Source organism: Ambystoma mexicanum, chromosome 5q (genome assembly GCF_040938575.1).
Source record: "Ambystoma mexicanum isolate Mex_15411 chromosome 5q, UKY_AmexF1_1, whole genome shotgun sequence".
Lineage (NCBI taxonomy): Eukaryota > Metazoa > Chordata > Amphibia > Caudata > Ambystomatidae > Ambystoma > Ambystoma mexicanum.
This window is the reverse complement of record NC_090933.1, coordinates 908,092,676-908,113,390: the sequence shown is the minus strand read 5'-3', so window position 1 is coordinate 908,113,390 and position 20,715 is coordinate 908,092,676. Positions and strand designations below refer to the sequence as shown.

Sequence of the window (20,715 nt, the reverse complement as noted above, 5' to 3'; positions counted from 1 at the left end):
TGCAGAATTACAAGCTCCCTTTCGTAACATACTAAACGAGAAACCAGATGGCAGCACACACTTGGGAAAACAGTTGATGTGATACACAAACAGCAGACATAGTAGTTCTAAACAAGAGATTCAGATTTACACAAGGTCTTAACAAATAACTGGTGTGGGAACCAGAAGGAGTCAGATGCACTGAGGACATTTTTAAATGGTTCTTTATTAAATAAAATATAAAAAGGCCTATCTATCCCTATTGGTAAGGGGATTGTCCCTTAGAAACTAAATTACGGGTGCTCTTCAGTCGTCAAAAAACAAATATGTCCTCTGTCCAAAACCTAATTCTATCTGGCCATACCACTATAGAAAACGAACCTAAAGACCACATCATTGTGCTTCTGGTTAAGACTTCTCTTGGCCGAGCCCAGTGGGCTTCTTCTCAGAATAGTGTTCTTAGTTCCAATGAAAAAGAAATGTTTTTGTCTAAAGTCAATAGAGAAAGTTCCTTAATCCTCGTTGCACACTCAAGAGATTCTGTAATTCATGGTATACACTTAAAGTCTTTACAGACAGGGATCCTTCTCATATACTATCCCCAATTCCTTGTATGCTTTTCTCGAGCGTTCTCCTGCAATAGGTAGATTCTATTCTGTTAACTACTTTCCCAGTGCCTCTTATAGGGCTCTTCAGGCCTTCATGATTCCTTATACGTGACAACACTTGTAGCCCTCGCCAATGTTCACACTTTGGGTTTCTCAGGCTCCCATAACACACATTCACAGTTACTTCACTTGTTTCCAGGTAACCCCCCCGTCCCTGGACCACCATGCTATCTTTTTCAGCATGGGGCTGGTTCCCGGGGTTTGGCTTTTTATTTTATCAGGGTGTCTTCCTCTGTTTTCGCTATTGGATCTCTCTGCATCTCTATTTCTCAACCTGCCTGCCTCTGCGCTCTCCGTGCACACAGGCAGAGCGGATGATTCATGCCTCCTGATGCATTCAGTGTCTACGTTCGTTTGTGGTCATGCCACAAAGTGGGATGGTCCGCTTGACCCCGTCTCTGCAGTGGTTCCTCCACTGCTCTGTTTTCCAGCCTCCCGGCGTGCATCTCTGCTTCTTTGAGTCACTCGCACTGCTGCTGGTTCCACGGCCCAGCAGCGCTGCGCCCCTCCAGGACATCCTTCGTCAGAGGCTTTCTCCTCTGTGTCAGGTTCTCTCTGCCTCTCATTAGGTTCTTCGTTTCTTTAAGTTTTCTTCTGACTATTAAAGGGGCATTTAGTTTCTCTTCTTTGGTTAGGTGAAATCCAGCATTGCCTAAAGCCAAGGAGATGGGAATTGTATAAATACTTGTTGAAGGCGGTACAGCAGTAAATGCAAGCATATTAATTCCTTTTTAAGCTGATAGTGTTTCTCCCATAGGGAAATCCATATGGGAATTAGAGTCCTTGTCCCCAAGAGGGGAGTCACTACCAGTGAGGTTCCACTTGCCAGGACCCTGGGGAGGGTCTTGCTTAATGGGTTCACCTCCCTAGCCACAAAGGGTGGTGGGATGCCTCCTTGTGGACAAGGGACGAATACCCTACTTTTGTTACACTGCTCAACAATCAAATGCGTAAAGTGAATAAAATACTCTACCTCGGGATGAGTGTTTAATCACAACAACACCAAGGTGTCTAACTCTAGTCCCAAGTCCCTCTAGGGCCGGGTGGATAGTTCAAGGGCAAAGCGTTTGTCTTGGAAACAAAACAACTGAGAGTAACAGGTTTGAATCCCGGTCCCATGCTTAGAGACTGGTCTCCGGTATTAAGCATGTTATAAAAGATTAAATGACCTCACCCATGCTAGGTTTACAAGCTAACTACAATGTACAAAATGTATATTTAGATTAGCTTTGTACAAATGTGTGTTGTGTGGATATCCCCCCCAAAAAGGTTGTGATCGAAAACCAGAGTTAGGTATCTTACAAGGTATGAACAAAAGGAGCTTGTAGGTCAATTACCTGAACTGTGGCAGACTCCTGAATAAAAGAATATTAGTTGAGCACTTTGTTCTGGGGGTTTAGATACGTTTAGCTTTGAGATGGCAGCCTAAAGGAAGAGCTCAGACATCTCACCAGAAAATGCATGGGTTCCTGCTTTGTAAAAATGTACTCAATTGGCTGGTGTGTTTTCCCTAGCTCCCGCGCTGATCAAAAGTAGAGCAGTATCTCTCATGGGTGAGCTTTCATGTACAATTACAATCTATAGATGAACTCTCATAAACGTGCTATGTCATGAGCTTCTATTATATTTAAAGTGATTGTTAAAAATATTGTTGTAAGTTTCATTTGTAATGCAAGACTATATTTCTGTGAATGTATATTTCCCTTAAAATGTAGTATTTCTAGTAACCTTAACAATGGTTTTTCCATTGTTTGTTAAGTTAACTTTTAATATATACTAACTAACTCTTGTTGTGGAGAACTGAAGTACAAGCCACTATAGGCCCCGGCACATGTGCCACCAAGCACACTGCACTCAGTGTGGTCATGTTTAACGTGCCTGGTGTGCACACCACATATTTCCCACAAATTATTATTGAAGTTTTGTTCACCTTGATTCACTCACATTTTCAGTCTCATAGTCCTACAGACACCTTCGAGTCTATGTAGTTCTTCTTAGATCATATCATATCTCCCTCTAGGTTCCTCAGCAATCGGAAAACATGTCACACCAACTCTCTCAGGTTGATTGCTTGTCTTTGAGATCAGTAACATATGAACTTTCAGCTTCAAGGCAGAACTTCACTTCTTCTTTAGTGTAACTGTCCACTGCTGGAACCCCTTAAAATTCATTAAACCAAGATACATTTCGAGTTATTTTGGACTGTCCTTGTGCCACTGTCACCATGGCACTCTTTCGGTTCACAACACAGCAGTGACATGCATCAAAAAGAGTGCAGAATGTTTCCCGCATAGTAACTTTGATGAGCATCCACTCCCCTTGTTGTATGAATAATCTTTGCATATTCGTGCCTTAAACTCCTTCTGTCATTAAACCACCTTCTAATTCCGCTCAATCTCAGACTGCACTAGTTGTGAGGGTTCCCAGCAATGACACGGCTGAATAAAGCTGCGTCCTAGCAGAATCTGGTTGGGGAGTGAGGTGTTAATTGTTATTTCCACAAACTCAGGTAGAACTTGGCCATCTGGGCGTTATTTTCTGATCCTTAAATCCTAATTCCTACAGTTGTTTGCCACTCGTGTCCTTGAAAAAGTGGCCCATTGGGCGCCTTGATCATCTTAGGCAAAACAGACGACTATAATACTTTCCAATTTGGGTAGTTAAAAAAGACAATGTATTAAGTGCATTTGGTTTAAAATAAACATTGTGCATTACTGGGTAGTACTGCGCTAGCCATGAGAGACTTGATTACTTCTACCACTGAATATTGGCAATATTTTTTCCATAATCACCACTAGGTTTTGTCCATCAGGAAAGGCATAAACATCGGTGTTTACCACTTCCCAGGGCACTTTACTGAGTACTTTCCGATATGGTAGGTGTAGAAGGTGCCTTGCACCCGTGATATGACATACACACCACTCCTTTACTTTCATGTCCACCATGGCATTGATACCAATAAACCATGTTTGTCCCATATCGATGGCTTTGTCTTCAATATTGCTTAATGCCCCACGTGGGCTAGTTGCACCGTTCTCACTCTAAACTAATCCATCCATTCGGCATGTCGCAGTTTTTCTTCCATGGCGGAGACCTAAAATGTCTGAACAAGATTGGTCATTGCCGGACGGGACTCCAACTCATACTGAAATGCAATGCCCATTTTTGTTTGTGATGCGGGTGAAGTGCTGATGCCTTGAATAAGGGGCAACTAACAGTTTGTGATCTCGCACAACAACAATTGGGTTTCCATGCAAATCTAGATGGAAGTGGCAACACTCACAATATGACAATGATTGCCTCTTCCATTTGCGAGCACCTTTGTTCTGTCGAGGTTAGTGCCTCACTACATATATGCCACTTGCTGTACTTTGCTTTTTGTACTTTTATGTCAGCACCACTCCTAGCCCAAATGGACTGGCACCAATAGTGGTTCAGTCATTGTAGACAGATCAGAGTACCCCATGGTTGTTTCCTCTAACAAGGCACTTTTGATCTCCATTTGTCTATCAGACGAGGACCATTCTGCATTGTCTTACTGTATTTCTCTCAGGGGTTCTACCATTGTAGCCAGGTTTTGAATAAATCTACCACAATACATGACCATGCCTGAAAAACAACACATTTCAAATACACTCATGGAGCCTCCAAAGGCTGTATGTTGCACTTTCATTGGATCTACAGATATGCTTTGATCCAAGAACAGGTCGAAAAAACTCTACCTGGTTTTCGATCAATTTGCATTTATTCCTGTGTAACGTGAGTCCACTTTTTTGCAGTCTTTTCAGTACTACCCTCAAACTTGCATGACATGGACTTTCATTCACTGCATATCATTGCTCATATTGATGGCACCCGCCAGTCCATCAATAACTTCTTTTTTTTAAAACTTCATTTTATTGAGTTTACAACATGTTAAACAATCCCACAAGTTATCCCCCTTCCCTCCCTCTTTCCCTATTCTGCATCAACTTGTGCAGTGTGATGATGCTCATTGCAAGTCTAGGGGTCTGAGGCGCTGGGGGTACCAGACGGCCCGGAAGTCGTCTTTGAGAAAGGCCAGAGTCTCTCCCCAGTCTTTTGCGAACTTATGCACATTACCATTCATGGCATAGGTGGCACACTCCAGGGCTACTATTTCCCAGACTTTGCACAGCCAATCCTGAACTGTGGGTATATTCAAGCTCTTTCATCGTTGTGCAATTACAGTAATTGCTGCAATGTTAATAGCACTCTCGCTTTTTGTCGGGTTCTGGGTTCCCCCGCCGCCTCCCCTTCCTTAAGGCCCATCAAGATCTGTTCAGGAGGTCTGCTTCCCCCTGCCCTGAAAGCCTGTTCCTGTGCCAGCTGTACTTCTCTCCAGAAGAGTACGATTTTTGGGCATCTCCACCAAATATGTTCCGCCGTGCCCTTACCTTCCCGCAACCCCTCCACCACTCCCTCTGATGTTCCGGGTATATTCGGTGTAGGCGAGCTGGCGTGTAGTGCCACCCAAGAAGTATTTTGTACAAGGCCTCAATAACTTATTTTTTGATCGTTTGGAATACTCAGCTGTGAATTATATTTCAGGGATAAGACTTTGGTATCTCCACCTATCACGCATGCGTGTTGTGAACATAGCAATGTACCTTGGGCCAGGATGAAGAATAAGTTGGTGATATCACATTGGGCTTCTCTCAGATCAGCTACTACATCATCCAGGAAAGAACCAGACAACAGGCATTGACTACCTATGCACCTAGACTCTGGAACATACTCACTGTCAACAAGAGACTTGTTCCTTCACTTCTACCTTTCGGGAAGGAGCTCAAGACCATCTCTTCAATGAATGGCTCCTACCAAACACATAAGTCCACAAACTCTACACTCCCCAACTAAGCTGATGCTGGATTATCTGCTACCCCCATTTACTCTCCAGGTTGCTTGTAGATCCCTTTCTGGCAGATTGCCCATCGCCCCCACCCCCGTTAGCTCCACACTCCCTTGAATCTCTGCTTCACCTGCTGTGTACTTCCCCCTATGACTTCTAAAGTGCTCGGTTGATTCCAGCAGCGAGGTTGTTGCACATTAAATACCTGACTAATACATGGTGGGTATGATGTGTCCCTCACGTTGGATGGCCTCATTCAGTATCCTCATGTTGACACATCTTGACCTCACCATGTTTTATCTTTTTCATATGGACCACCAGAGAGACCTGCACAAGGGGACTTTGTTTTGGTCATTCCTTTTTTCCTACATGCAGTCTACCTTTTTCCTGATATGAAATAGTATTATTCAACGAATAATTCATGTCACTGACCGCAAAGATTTGTCAATATATAGCTGACCCATCTTCCTTCCTAAACAACCTATACATTCAAACAATGCTACAAACTCTTTCAACAGCTCTTCTGTTTCCCAGTCTATACACTGTTGGCATATGCAATTAAGTTGTAATTCTTCTGCTGTCTTGCAGCTTAGCAATGTCCTGTCTTCCTCATTCTATCACAAACATCTTGGTCTTTGTCTGTTGCTACTGATGTGGGAGAATGGAACAAAAGGCTCCCACCAATCCCCTCACACCCCTGGCCTAGAGGATCGCGGCCCAGACACCCGCCACGAGAGGAGTTTGCCCATCTACCAGACGACCAAATACCCTGGTACAGGAACATACGGATGTGCCCACCAGCCTGCCCACCAGCCTGCCCTGCCCATGCCGACACCTGCGGCATGGATGAACTCGACTGAACCCTTCAACAGTAAATGAACACATCGTTAGAGATGCCATGACGACCTAGCCAACGGTCAGCACACCCGTGCAAACATGCACACTGGACACTCCCACACCAATCCACACAAAGAACATATTCAGTGCTATGACGCAGGTGACGGACACACCCACTGACGCGCATCTTTATTATTTTTCACATAGGTTTTTCAAAATGCAGAAACACAAGACGCACAATGAACTCATCTAAAATGCTTGCTCACGCTTCTCCTAAACCCATGCATTGCAATGAGAAATATAACGAAGACATGATACTGGGGATAAAGGAATATGATACCATAACCTAAAGCGCCGTGCATCAAACGTCTCCACCTATGCACCAGGCCCAAGTAGGCCGCAAGCAAGAGCTTCCATGAACATTGAACGAGCAAGAGCACAGTTGCTGACCCTGCAGAATGAGCCCGGCGAGAGCAGACAGTCAAGGGCACAATGTTGCAAACTCGCATGCCGCAAGCCGACGCCAAGGTCACACCTGCAAATTAAGCCAGGCACACAGTGGAAAATGCAATATTAAATGTGCAGAATTCTGCCTCAACCGCGGTCTCTCCTCACGTGACCAAGCCGAACCTGACAGGGCGCCAGGCCCAGGAGGAGGGAGGCGCCTGGATCCCACATTTCAAGACACAGGCAGATACAAATATGCGGCGGTGGGAGTAGTCTGCCTTCCAGCATATGAATAAATCCTCACATTGTCTGCACATACCCATAGTGATACATTGTTGCAAATGGCAGGTGCACCGCGAGCTGGGAACAGCGATGGTCCCAGACTGGGGGGCTCGCGAGTGGACCAATCAGAACATGGGGCTCTTATCACTGACGCCATTAACATTAGCCAATCCTCAGGGGTCTTCATGTAACAATTTTCATGTATCAAATTGAAGGGACAACCCAAGTATACCACCTGACTGACCCTCGACGCTCTCTATACGTATGCTATACTAACCCTACCACTCGAGGAACCAATCCAGAGTGGCGATAGGTTTTTTGCTAACCTTTCCCAGGTGACGCAAGTAGCGCGTCAGACTAAGGTAAAAAGGGCCTGCGAGCCCCACGATTGAAGAGAGAGTGTCAGGACGGACGCGTACGATCCTTGACCCATCCCTGCCGTTTTGTTTAATAAACAGCAGAATCACCTTGCTTCTTGCGTGTGCCTCATACTCATTTTTCTGGGATATACGGGAGGAGTTGGGGCCTCCCTGCCCGGAGGTCCGCGGACGGCCCAGCCGACCCCGGGAGAATTTCCCCCCAACAAGTTGGAGGCACTGCTGAGATCTGTTTAAGGTCTGCTTTTATTTTATTTTTCCGAGTACTCCCGTTGCGAGGAGGCCCGGCGGCGCGGCCCCCTCTGCCGCTGCCCCCTTTTGAGGACTACAGGACCATCGCGGAACTGCAAGAAGACCGGACAGCGCAATCCGGATATTGGCCCTCGGGAGCCGGTTGAGAAGTATTCCGCCCGCGGTTGGCGAGTGTCCAGACGTGGTCCAGACGAGGGGAGGTGGCGAGCCGCTTGGAGGGGTGCACGCAGTCGAGCGGCCCCGCATCAAGAGAACTTGATGAGTATGCCACGCACAACAAGCAATGTGAAATTGTGAGGGAGGGGGGAGGAATTGGATAAGGGAGGCGGGAGGTGTTACACAGGTGAGCGGCGAAGGTTTGATAAATTAGTGTTGACGGTGAAGTGAATGGTAGCTGGACAAGTGCGAGAGCAGTCCGCTACGTTACGAAAGAGGAGGGGGCGGAGCACGAAAACATCACGTGCGGCAGCTCGTAGACACTGATTGGCCTAGGTCGCGACCACGTGTGAGGGTGTGTGTGTGTGCGTTTTCCTACGATTTGGTGATTATTGATCAATGAGTAGATGAGGATCCCTATTGATCGAGCAGGAAACTCGATAGATAGATGACGTTTTCCTGTAGGCGGTAGCTAGCTGGTTGCCTAATACGGAAGATAATTGGCTGGTTAAGCCCTCCTGTCGAGGAGCGTATCACAAGCGAGGCGACGCAGCGTGCGCAGTCAGATTATATTGTTGATTACCTTGTTCCAGGCGTGACAGGAAGACAGCTGTGGGGTTGACGGGGGTAGATTGCAAGCGTATTTTGAACTTTTAGAAACATGTGAAGAACTTACCAGTAGTTTTGAAGAGATCGGTGACGTCACCAGTAGGGCTTTCATAGGATATCTCGAATACAAGGCATCTTTTTTTTCGGAGAGTGGTGGGGAAGAGAATTATGGTGAGGAAGTGGAGACGGAGATAAACGGTAAAGAGTTGATCGGGGGGGGAGGTGAAAAGGGGGACGTGGCTGCGCACGGAGAACGCCGGCTACGGCAAGTGAAGAAGGGGGAGGAGGGATAAGAGAAAGTGGGACGGCTGTATAAGAACGTCACACGGGGCACGCAGCCGCAGGGGGCTACGCGCGCCTCGGCCGCAGGGGGCCGTAAAGGTGTTCGATAAAGGGGGAAAAGAAAGAAAAGAATATTCAAATGCAGATGCTATATTTTATTATTTTTCCTTAGCGGACAATACCAAGTCCCCAAAATTACAGGGCCAGGTAAGGATCTAAGACTGTATAGTGTACACTGTTAGCAAGATAACCGCTACCAAATAGGGGAAGGATAACAAGTGAAGCGCTACTATGTCATACAGGACAGGATCGGGAGGGTGGGGGAACACCCTCACTACCCCGCTACAACACATATGTAAAACACTGTCACCCCATAGGGAGAAACTGATCAAGTACAGCATAGAATGGACACAGGGGACGGACAACAAAATGACGACACCATGGCCGCCTAATGGCAGTTTCGATCCATATACCCAACATTCACTATTAACCCATCTGCATAACACATACAAGGGGAAGAAGTTGATACACCACGTGGAGGTGTTTAACTTATGGAGGATGTTCCAAGGGTCCCGACCAGGGCCAAACGGAATGTTCATTATGGGGGAAACAACAGAAGAGGAGAAGATTAAGGAGGAAGGAGAGAATGGGGAAAAAGAGAGCGAAGGCAAACAGAACATGGGGCACGGACAAGAGGGAGGAGAGAAGAGCAACAACATAAACGAAAGGGAAATAAAAAAGGAACAGAGCGACAATATACCCCTAGCGAAGGTAGTGAAAAAGGAGGAAGGGGGGTTATACCCTTTAACAGAACTACGAGACATGGTTCAATTGAGGGCGGCTGAAGGGTACTCGAACCCGGCATACAGCCCACCACCATATACAGCCACAGGTAGCCACACGGGAAGGGAGCAGACTAGCACGACGGGACTAGCTCGTACGAAAATACCCGCAGGGGAAGGGGGGATTGGCGAAGAGCAGATCGCAGGAATAGGACAGGATGAGTGGGTAGCTGCGCAGGTATTATTAAAATTACGAGGTTCATTAACAGAAGAAGAGGAGGAGGTAGTAAGGAAAATGGACGAGGATAACACCAGGAAGAGTGAAAGGAAAGGGGAAGAGGGGAAAAGAAAGGGAGAAGAGCTGTTACGACAAAAGGAAGAGATTTTGGAGGAACGATTAGCAGAATTAAGGGATGAGCAGAATGCACTGATCAAGCAGCTCGAGAGAGAGGAAAGAGAGAGAGCACGGGAAAGGAAAGAAAGCAAGAATGAGTTGGACAAAATGAGGGAACGAACTGAGGAGCAAAAGAGAGAAGCAGAAAGGGTGAAGGCAATAGCAGAAAGGGTATTAAGAGCAGCACTGTGTGACAAGAAAAGAGAGGAAGAGGAGAAAGAAATGGAAATATGGAAGAGGAGATTACTATCAGAAACGACAAGGAAATACGAAGAAGGGAGGATGATAGAGGGTATATTAGAGCGGGAAAGAGCGAGATGGGAAAGGAAGAGAGAAGAAGAAAGGATAATGGAAAAGATGAGTAGTGAAGTAATGGAGGAATTGAAAAAGAAAAGAGAGGAAACCGGTAGAGAAATAGCGGAGAAAAATGAAGGGGAAAGAGAAGATGGGAGAGGGGAGAGTGAAGTAAGGAGGTATGTATACAGAGACACAGAAGTAGCAACAACATCAGCACAAGGGGGAGCAATTGCCAAAGAAGACAAGGGAGGAACGGATCTAATAGATTTAAAAACAGTAACGATTAGGGGGAAAAAGGCAGATTGGGGGTTGCCATTAATGGAGGACTTTTGCAGTGAGGAAGTAGAAGGAATGGAGAAGGAAGGAAGAAACAGTGAAAGGGAAAGCTTAGATAAATTATACATCACCCGGACAAATGGAGAATCACCATGGATCTGCAGGAGAAAGGAAGAACTGGAGGGAAGTGAGGAGGAAGAGCAAGGAATGGTGGAAAGGCAGACACGTGCAACTACATCCTCACCATCCGCCACTACACCCTCACCATCCCGTCCAATATGCTCCGCTACCTCACGCTCATTACGTGCAACATGCCCATCTAAACTCGCGCCCTTCCCCCACAAACTGACACCCTATGCAGGCAGGCTCAGAGACCTCCCTGGACGCAGGCAGGGAGAACGAATACACACGGCCATATTAAATAAAGGAAATGATAAAAGAAGGGGAAGAGATGGAGGAGAAACAGTTACGAGCAGGGGAAATATGGAACCCATTGATGATGTAGAAGAAAGGGAAGAAGAGGAGGGGTGTATGGATTCGATTATGTGGAACCCAGGGGCCAACCAGGACACAACTTAATGCCACTTCTGGAGAAGGGAGGGGTTAGACCACAATACGTCCCCTGGAAGCATGCAGACAAGGAAAATATAAAGTGCAGGCTCCCATCATTAAGTGGAGGTGCGGGAAAATGGATATATGAAATGGAAAAACACACCGCAGGACAGAAACTGGCAGTGGGGGATGTAAAGGGCCTTATAATATCAATATTGGGGGATGCAGCAGATGACATCTGGAAGAGAGCAGGTTTCCCCGGGGTCACAATAACAAAAACATCACACGATGGGGCACCATTCGCAAACTGCAGACATGCATTATGGCAAGCGCTGAGGGTACAGTACCCAGACACATCAGACATAGGAGCAATTACCTCACGCAAGATGCGTGAGAACAAAGATCCTGTTGATTATATTCAGGAAATTCAAGAGAAGTGACGTATGGAAACTAGAGAACAATGGGACAAAACACCAGCAATATTTTATCATATACTAGTACATGGGATCCCAGAAGCAGTTCAGAAACTGAAGAAAGTAGTGGGGATGGAAGCAAAAGCATGGCCAGAAATACAACTGACGATAGTGCATCATTGTAGGACATGGCAAGAAAAGATGAAACAAAAGGAAGAGGATAGAAAAGCGGAAGAGGCTAAATTGGTACAGAAAAAACTTACTAAATACACGATGGAAGGTGCACTAATAACTACACCTGCAACAATGACTCAAAACCCCATACAAGTAGTGGCTGCACAAGATCCCTCCCAAATACAATCATCACAGATTGTAACACAACAGCTGCCGCCACTCCAACCATACACGACTAACATGGGAGGAGGATACTCAACGCCAGGAGCTGGATATTATAACTACACCAGGGGAAGGCGAGGAATGATGAGGGGGAGGGGATACGGATATTGTCAGGGCTGGGACAATTGGCAGTATTTTGGGGCTTTTTGGGGGCATTGGGAGGGCCCTGGGGAGTCAAACCACCTTGTCCAGGCATGTTCTCCGTCCATTTCGTAGGATAAAGGCCCAAGGAAGGAGAACCGCCAAGAGACTACATTGCCCAGCAGGCCATGCGCATCACGGGCCTGCTGGGAGGAAAAGGAACACACGCGCGCTACTGCGCATGCGCGAGCCGCGCCCTGAAAGCAACGCTCGCAATACTGAACATCGGCAAGTGAGGACGTGTTTGTCTCGAGCTCCTGCAGGCACGCCTACGCGGGGCACCGCCCGCCAGCTCAACCCCCGGCCCCGCGTACATGAAAAGCTAAGTACACGTCTTTAATACTAGACAGCTGATTTAGCCCGTGGGAGGGAATCGCGCTACACGCTGAGGAATTAATCTGTTGACATTTTCGGAAGCACGAAAAGACGAGTTAAACAAGTTTGCATGCAGAGCATGAATACTAACCCAGAGTGGGAATTAGCTTGGCGGTGAAGCAACCGCATCTTAAACGATCTTTTACCCTTAGGGAACGTTCCTTTGGAACGGCAATTTTGCACGCACGTGCACTGACTTTGTTTTGCTATTTGCAGTTTAATGTTTGAGCGGACTGGTGAGACATATCACGCCCATCAACACGAAAAGGCCAAAGGACCTAGAAATCCACAGAACACAGAGCTAAGTGTTTTAGCACCTCGTGTGCATGTTATTGTTTGTTACTAATGTATTGGGTGAAGTGGGGAAATTGTAATCTGCATATTGGTGGGGATTTACCACGTTATGATGTGATGTTGGTGGGTTTGCCTTCATGAAGAAAAGAGGGCGAAGTTTATGTTGCAAAGACAGTGAGAAAACCAAGACAGCACTAGAGAATACTATCTAGTTGTGAGTTGGTTAGAGGCTCCAATACAAAGGCCTCCAAAGGAAGAGTTCTGAGAGAATGATTGTAGTGAGAGAGTGTGTGTGAGCATCTGCAAACAACCAGCAGCAAGAGGAGCACTGGAGCCGAGGAGCATGTTTCCCTAAAAACCCCCTGCCCATCCATTCTGATTCCCTAAACCTCTTTCCGGTTATCCTGAACTCCCTCTACCCATCCACTCAACGAACCCTAACCCTCTTCCCCCAGAGGGTTGCGGTGGCCTGTGGTTTCTATTTCCCAGGTGCCAAGACCCAATGGGGAGGGAGGAGTTTGTGCTGCCTCTGCGCCTGTCAAGAGGAGTGAGGACCTGACAGAATTGCGAGCCCACGTATTCTTTCGGTGCCTAGGCAGCACAATTATGGCAGACGTAGTAGCTCTTCTCCAGGATCTGAAGGCTGAATTGGCAGCAACCAGACAGGATTATCAGAATTTAGCAGGTCAAGTCCATACCCTGACTATCCAGACTCAAGCCAAAGCAACGCCCTTGCCCAGACAACCTCCGCCTGTGCCAGTACAAGTGCAGGTAGCTACTGAACCATCCTTGCCTTTAGCTGCCCCAGAAAGATACCATGGGGACCCACAGAATTTTAACCAGTTTATCATGCAGTGTCAGTTGCACTTCTTGACCAAGCCAGGAGTTTTTAGGACCGCACAAGCTCGCACTGCATTCGTAATATCCTATCTCACGGGGGATGCAGCTTCTTGGGCAACACCACTGGTTCGCAAGGATGATGCCGTATTGTACGACTGGGATACCTTCTTGGACGAATTCGGTAAAATATTTAACCGCAGGGCAGCAACATTGATTAAAGATCGAGAATTGCTGACGCTGAGGCAAGGAAGCAGAGACTTGGTTTCGTATGTCACAGCTTTTAACCGGTTGGCAGTAGAAATCGATTGGCCCCAGGAAAAGAGAATGGCCCTATTCTATCAGGATCTAAGGGAGGAATTGAAAGATTTAGTAGCGCAAGTAGACCCCCAACCAGAGAACTGCTCCACCATGATTGATCTGGCACTACGATTAGATCAGAGACAAAGTGAACGTCGCCAAGACCGTCGAAAATGGGACAATAAGCCTATGGTCCGGCTGGATCAACAGAGAAACATCAAGTTATCAGAGAAGGGAACCGAGGAACCAATGCAGATTGGGACCATACGAGGCCCCTTGACGAAAGAGGAGAAAGAGAGAAGGAGAGAAAAGTTGTGTCTCTATTGCGGAAAGTCGGGCCACTTCGTCCGAGAATGCACCCATAAACCACCCGCCAAAGGAACCCTGTTGGGAAACGCCCCAGCTCGTCCATGAGGGGGGTGAGGGCGAGCGAATCTGAAGATACCCCAAAGATGCTAGCAAATGTACATCACACTCCGTCTGCTCACATTATGCTAGCTGGTCATCTGGACGTACAAGGAAGGCGTATTCCAGTGTCACTTATGGTCGACTCGGGGGCCACTGGTAATTTCGTAGATGATCAAGTAGCTAAAAGACTAGGTCTTTCCTTGGTGACTAAAGAACAGCCAGAACAAGTGAAATCAGTGGATGGATCACCGTTAGTTTCAGGCCCGATCACCCAGCATACGCAGCCCATGCAACTAGAGTGTGGGAAGGGACATCAAGAAGTTATTGAGTTTGATGTGATTTCTGCACCACAATTTGGTTTCATTTTGGGCCTAACTTGGCTAAAACTCCACAATCCAGCCGTGGATTGGGCCGCCGGTACACTACAGTTTTCATCAATGCATTGCCAGACTAATTGTAATACGGGGAAGTGTTGTCCCCACTTCATCGGAGGCAGTACAGATGTGGTTTTACCTGAAGAGTATGAGGAGTATCGGGATGTCTTCAGTAAGGTGGCCGCCGAGACTCTACCCCAACACAGGCCTTTTGACTGTCGCATAGACCTGGAAGCGGGCGCTGTGCTACCTTGTAGCAGGATTTACGCACTCACTGAAGCCGAGAATGAACACTTGAAGGAATACATTGAAACCAATTTGGCAAACGGCTTCATACGGCATTCTACATCCCCAGTGTCCTCCCCTTTATTCTTCATACCAAAAAAAACAGGAGACCTGAGGACGTGTATCGATTATAGGGCGATAAATCGCATTACCATCAAGAATCGTTACCCGTTGCCCTTAATCCCTGTGTTGTTGGACCAAGTACGAGGATCCACCGTTTACACAAAGTTAGGCTTGCGAGGCGCGTATCATCTGGTACGCGTCAGAGAAGGCGACGAGTGGAAAACGGCCTTTCGGACCAAGTTTGGTCTGTACGAATATCAGGTCATGCCCTTCGGGCTGTGTAATGCCCCTGCAGCATTCCAGCACTTTTTAGATGAGGTGTTACGTGGTTACCTAGATGTTTTTGCCATCGTATACATCGATGACATCTTAATCTATTCTCGCAATGCTGCAGAACATCAGGGCCATGTGAAAGCTGTTTTACAAAGATTGCGGGAGCATAAGTTGTATGCCAAACTTGAGAAGTGTCAATTTCATCAAACCACAGTTTAGTTCTTAGGATTTATCTTGTCACCTCAAGGCATCACAATGGATCAAAAGAAAGTGCAGGCCATAGCCAACTGGCCCTCTCCAAGCTCAGTGAAGGATGTTCAAACAATGTTGGGATTTGCCAATTTCTACCGCCGATTTATTGACGGTTTTGCCAGGAAGGTCCAACCCATTACGCAACTACTACGAAAAGGAGTTCCTTTTCAGTGGGATGAAAAGGCTGAAGCTAGCTTTCAAACTTTGAAGGAAGCGTTTGTGACAGCACCAGTGTTGCAACATCCAGACCCTTCTAAGCCTTACATTGTAGAAACCGATGCATCAAGTTATGCGGTGGGTGCTATTCTGTCGCAGCGTGATGACAATGGGCAACTACATTCAGTCGCCTATTACTCGCGAACATTGTTACCGGCAGAACAAAATTATGTAATTGCAGACAAGGAACTGTTAGCTATTAAGGTGGCCTTCGACGAGTGGCGTCATCACCTCATGGGAGCCCATCATCCTATCACCATCTATACCGACCATCGTAATTTACAGTTCTTGAAATCTGCCAGGGCGCTTAGTCCGAGACAACTCAGGTGGGCCATGCAGTTCTCAGAATATGACTTTGTCGTCACATATCGACCTGGAGTGGAAAATCGAAAGGCAGATATACTCTCTAGGTATCCAGAGACAAATTCAGCTCTGTCAAAGACCATAGACGAACCCAAACCAATTGTGGACTCGGCACGAATAGTTGGTAGTGTGGTGGTAGACGCCATATTTGAAAAAATCCGGAAGGCCATGTCAGCGCAAGATCTGGCGCAATGGGCTAGCAGGGGTCAAGAGCAAACAATCAAGGAGGGGTTGCCATTCTACAAATCAGCACTATACTTAACTACTATACCGCTTCGACAACAAGCCATCAGATGGTGCCACGACTCCCCTTTCGTGGGCCATCCTGGAACACTGAAAACCAAGGAGCTAATCATGCGTCATTTCTGGTGGCCTAGTGTACAAAAAGATGTGAAACAATATATATCACGATGTGAAACCTGTTTAAGGAACAAAACTGAACACAGAAAACCTGCGGGTCCGCTGCAACCCCTTCCAACTCCTCCGACACCATGGCACACGGTATCGTTGGACTTAATTGTCGAACTACCACCAAGTCAGGGATTTTCAGCTATACTGGTTGTTGTGGACTACTTAACTAAGATGGCTCATTTCATACCATGCAAGGGCACACCAACAGCCAGCATGCTAGCAAATCTGTTTTTACAAAACGTGGTACGGCTCCACGGTATACCGTATGGGATAGTTTCGGATCGAGGACCTCAATTTACTTCGCGATTCTGGCAGGCCTTTTGCAAAACAGCAGGGATTGATATTCGGTTGTCCACCAGTTACCATCCAGAAACTGATGGTCAAACCGAGAGACTAAATCAGACTTTGGAACAATATTTGCGTTGTCTGACTCAAGGAAAAGAACACGAATGGGCAAAAGTAATTTGGCTGGCCGAACTGGCTTACAACAACGCCATACATGCATCAACCAAGGTCACCCCATTTTATTGTGCCTACGGCTATCACCCACGATTTCAGCCTGTGCCACATGCCCCAGTGCCCGAAGTTCCGGCAGTCAGTGAAAGACAAACATCTGGAGAGCATCTGGCAAGCTGCGCAGTGCAATTTAAATCTCGCTAAAGCTACTTACAAACACCATGCTGACAAGAAGAGGAGACCAAGTCCTCAATACCAGGTGGGGGATCAAGTGTGGCTTTCGACACGCAATCTACACCTACAGGGCTCCCGCAAATTTAGCCCCCGTTTCATTGGTCCATTTCCGATTAAAGCTCTGGTCGGCCCTGTGGCAGTAAAATTAATCTTACCCCCATCCATGAAAATACACCCAGTGTTTCACATCTCATTACTAAAACCAGCCCCAGCTTCCATAAGAACCAAGAAACCCCCACCGGTCTTGAGAGATGGCGTCCCTGAATATGAAGTCCACAACATCCTAGACTCACGCCGTAGACAGGGATCACTCTGGTATTTGGTGGACTGGAAGGGATATGGCCCAGAAGACCGCTCGTGGGAGCCCGCATGTAATATTCATGCTCCTCGGCTCCTCCGCCAATTTCATGCGTTAAACCCCACTAAACCAGGACCTGCTGGAGGGAGGGGGAGTACTGTCAGGGCTGGGACAATTGGCAGTATTTTGGGGCTTTTTGGGGGCATTGGGAGGGCCCTGGGGAGTCCAACCACCTTGTCCAGGCATGTTCTCCTTCCATTTCGCAGGATAAAGGCCCAAGGAAGGAGAACCGCCAAGAGACTACATTGCCCAGCAGGCCATGCGCATCACGGGCCTGCTGGGAGGAAAAGGAAAACACGCGCGCTACTGCGCATGCGCGAGCCGCGCCCTGAAAGCAACGCTCGCAATACTGACCATCGGCAAGTGAGGACATGTTTGTCTCGAGCTCCTGCAGGCACGCCTACGCGGGGCACCGCCCGCCAGCTCAACCCCCGGCCCCGCATACATAAAAAGATAAGTACACCTCTTTAATACTAGACAGCTGATTTAGCCCGTGGGAGGGAATCGCGCTACACGCTGAGGAATTAATCTGTTGACATTTTCGGAAGCACGAAAAGACGAGTTAAACAAGTTTGCATGCAGAGCATGAATACTAACCCAGAGTGGGAATTAGCTTGGTGGTGAAGCAACCGCATCTTAAACGATCTTTTACCCTTAGGGAACGTTCCTTTGGACGGCAATTTCGCACGCACGTGCACTGACTTTGTTTTGCTATTTGCAGTTTAATGTTTGAGCGGACTGGTGAGACATAATACGCCCATCAACACGAAAAGGCCAAAGGACCTAGAAATCCACAGAACACAGAGCTAAGTGTTTTAGCACCTCGTGTGCATGTTATTGTTTGTTACTAATGTATTGGGTGAAGTGGGGAAATTGTAATCTGCATATTGGTGGGGATTTACCACGTTATGATGTGATGTTGGTGGGTTTGCCTTCATGAAGAAAAGAGGGCGAAGTTTATGTTGCAAAGACAGTGAGAAAACCAAGACAGCACTAGAGAATACTATCTAGTTGTGAGTTGGTTAGAGGCTCCAATACAAAGGCCTCCAAAGGAAGAGTTCTGAGAGAATGATTGTAGTGAGAGAGTGTGTGTGAGCATCTGCAAACAACCAGCAGCAAGAGGAGCACTGGAGCCGAGGAGCATGTTTCCCTAAAAACCCCCTGCCCATCCATTCTGATTCCCTAAACCTCTTTCCGGTTATCCTGAACTCCCTCTACCCATCCACTCAACGAACCCTAACCCTCTTCCCCCAGAGGGTTGCGGTGGCCTGTGGTTTCTATTTCCCAGGTGCCAAGACCCAATGGGGAGGGAGGAGTTTGTGCTGCCTCTGCGCCTGTCAAGAGGAGTGAGGACCTGACAGATATAACACACAACAGCAAGGGGGAGGATTTAGAAATTTCTACCCCACCGGGCAACCAGTATACCAGGAAAACTCAGGAGGCTTTCCGTGGCAGAACAGGGAACCACCGGTGTGTTGGATTTGTGGATTAGTAGGGCAGTAGAGTGAGACCAGGCACACCATCTTGGGGAGAACAGGGACAACAAGGGCCTACACAGGAACAGCAGGGCATCCAGCAACAGCAGGCATTGCAACAGGGAAATGGGCAGCAACGACTAGTAACACAACAACAGCCACAGGCATATTCACTGCCACAACAACAGGTAGCGATAACACAACAACCCCAAGTACAGCAACCTGCCCAAATTCAAGACCATAACATAACCTCTACCAATACACAACTACAGCAAACACAACTGGGAAGGGTGACGGTCCTGGGACACAACCCTTACACAGGCAGTGGTCAATAATTATACCCACAATAGAACAGCCCACAGACGGCCTTGGTGTGTCCCATCCTGTCGGTAACACCTAATAGTGCGGAGGAACCACGCATAGAGGTAACGATAGGTGACAAAAAATTATCATTCCTTGTTGACACCGGGGCGACCCGGTCGTGCATAAGGGAAGGTAAATTTAAGATGTCAGGTGAAGCCATGAACACCCAAGGATTCTCTGGGACTAGGGGGTTGGTTCCCTTTACTGATAACATTCCCTTATCAATAGGGGATTATGACATGTCAGTCCCGCTTTTATATTCTAGGTCCTCACCAGTAAACATACTGGGGAGAGACATAATGAGCAGGCTGAATATGACGATCTCCTTTACGGAGGACGGCATAATTTGCTCCACTCCAGGAATAAACATGCTCACTGCACGACAGATTATGCAAGCATACTGTGGACAGACAGTGATTAGGGCTGAGCCAGTAGATGGTGAACTGTTCCAGTACGGGACAGACATGGCATTTGCATGGATGCCAGGAATAGAAGGAAAGATCTGGAGGAGGCCAGCAGCCTATTTGTTTAGACCAGAAACACCAGCCAATGAACCAGAAGGAAAAGTGATTTCAGTGAACATAGAGAGCATTATAGCAACTGCTGATTACATCGCAGTACATGCCCAAGACAGAGAAGGAAGAGCATGGAGGGCAGTGATAGCCCTAGCAGAGGGATGTAGGCTCACCCAGGTGTCAGACAAGGAGCTCTTCTCAGAAGAAAAGGAAGAAGTTGAAATGGTATTTATGATGAGTGTAGAAATATGGCTAAGAGTGACATACAAACAAGTGGCACAGAAAATTGCAATGGCACTTGAAGCACCCACATCCACCCCAGTACCATTCTTTGAGGAGGATATGGCAAAGGTACCAACATCATTATGGACTACTAGTCCCTATGACGTGGGGTGCATAAAAAGTATAGGGGGAGTAAGAATAAAATTGAAAAAAGGTGCAATACTCCCCAGAGTAAAGCAGTACCCACTATCGAAAGAGGCGGATGAGGGCATATATGAAACAATAACGGCACTTATAAATAATGGCATACTGGTACCATCAGAATCACTATGTAACACAGCTGTATACCCAGTGCGCAAAGCTAAAGGGGGGTCTTGGCGCTTCATACAGGACCTCAGGCCCTTGAACAACATAGTGGAAGCAGAATACCCCATAGCAGCAAACCCGGCCACAATATTGGGTGGCATTCCAGCAGAAGCATCACGATTTACAGTGATAGACCTCAAAAATGCCTTTTTGTCAATACCCCTGCACCCAGACTCACAAGATCTGACAAGCTTCACGTACAGAAACACAAAATGGAAACACACCAGATTGCCACAAGGGTACTGCGAGTCACCCTCCATTTTCA

At 47.1% G+C, this 20,715-nt stretch overlaps 1 protein-coding gene across 1 annotated transcript in view; it reads right to left on the bottom strand.

Annotated features, from left to right (window-relative positions):
• Positions 1-20,715, bottom strand: part of POP1 (POP1 homolog, ribonuclease P/MRP subunit) — a 1,381,968-nt gene that overhangs the window by 172,430 nt on the left and 1,188,823 nt on the right. The gene's annotated exons all lie outside the window — the stretch shown is intronic.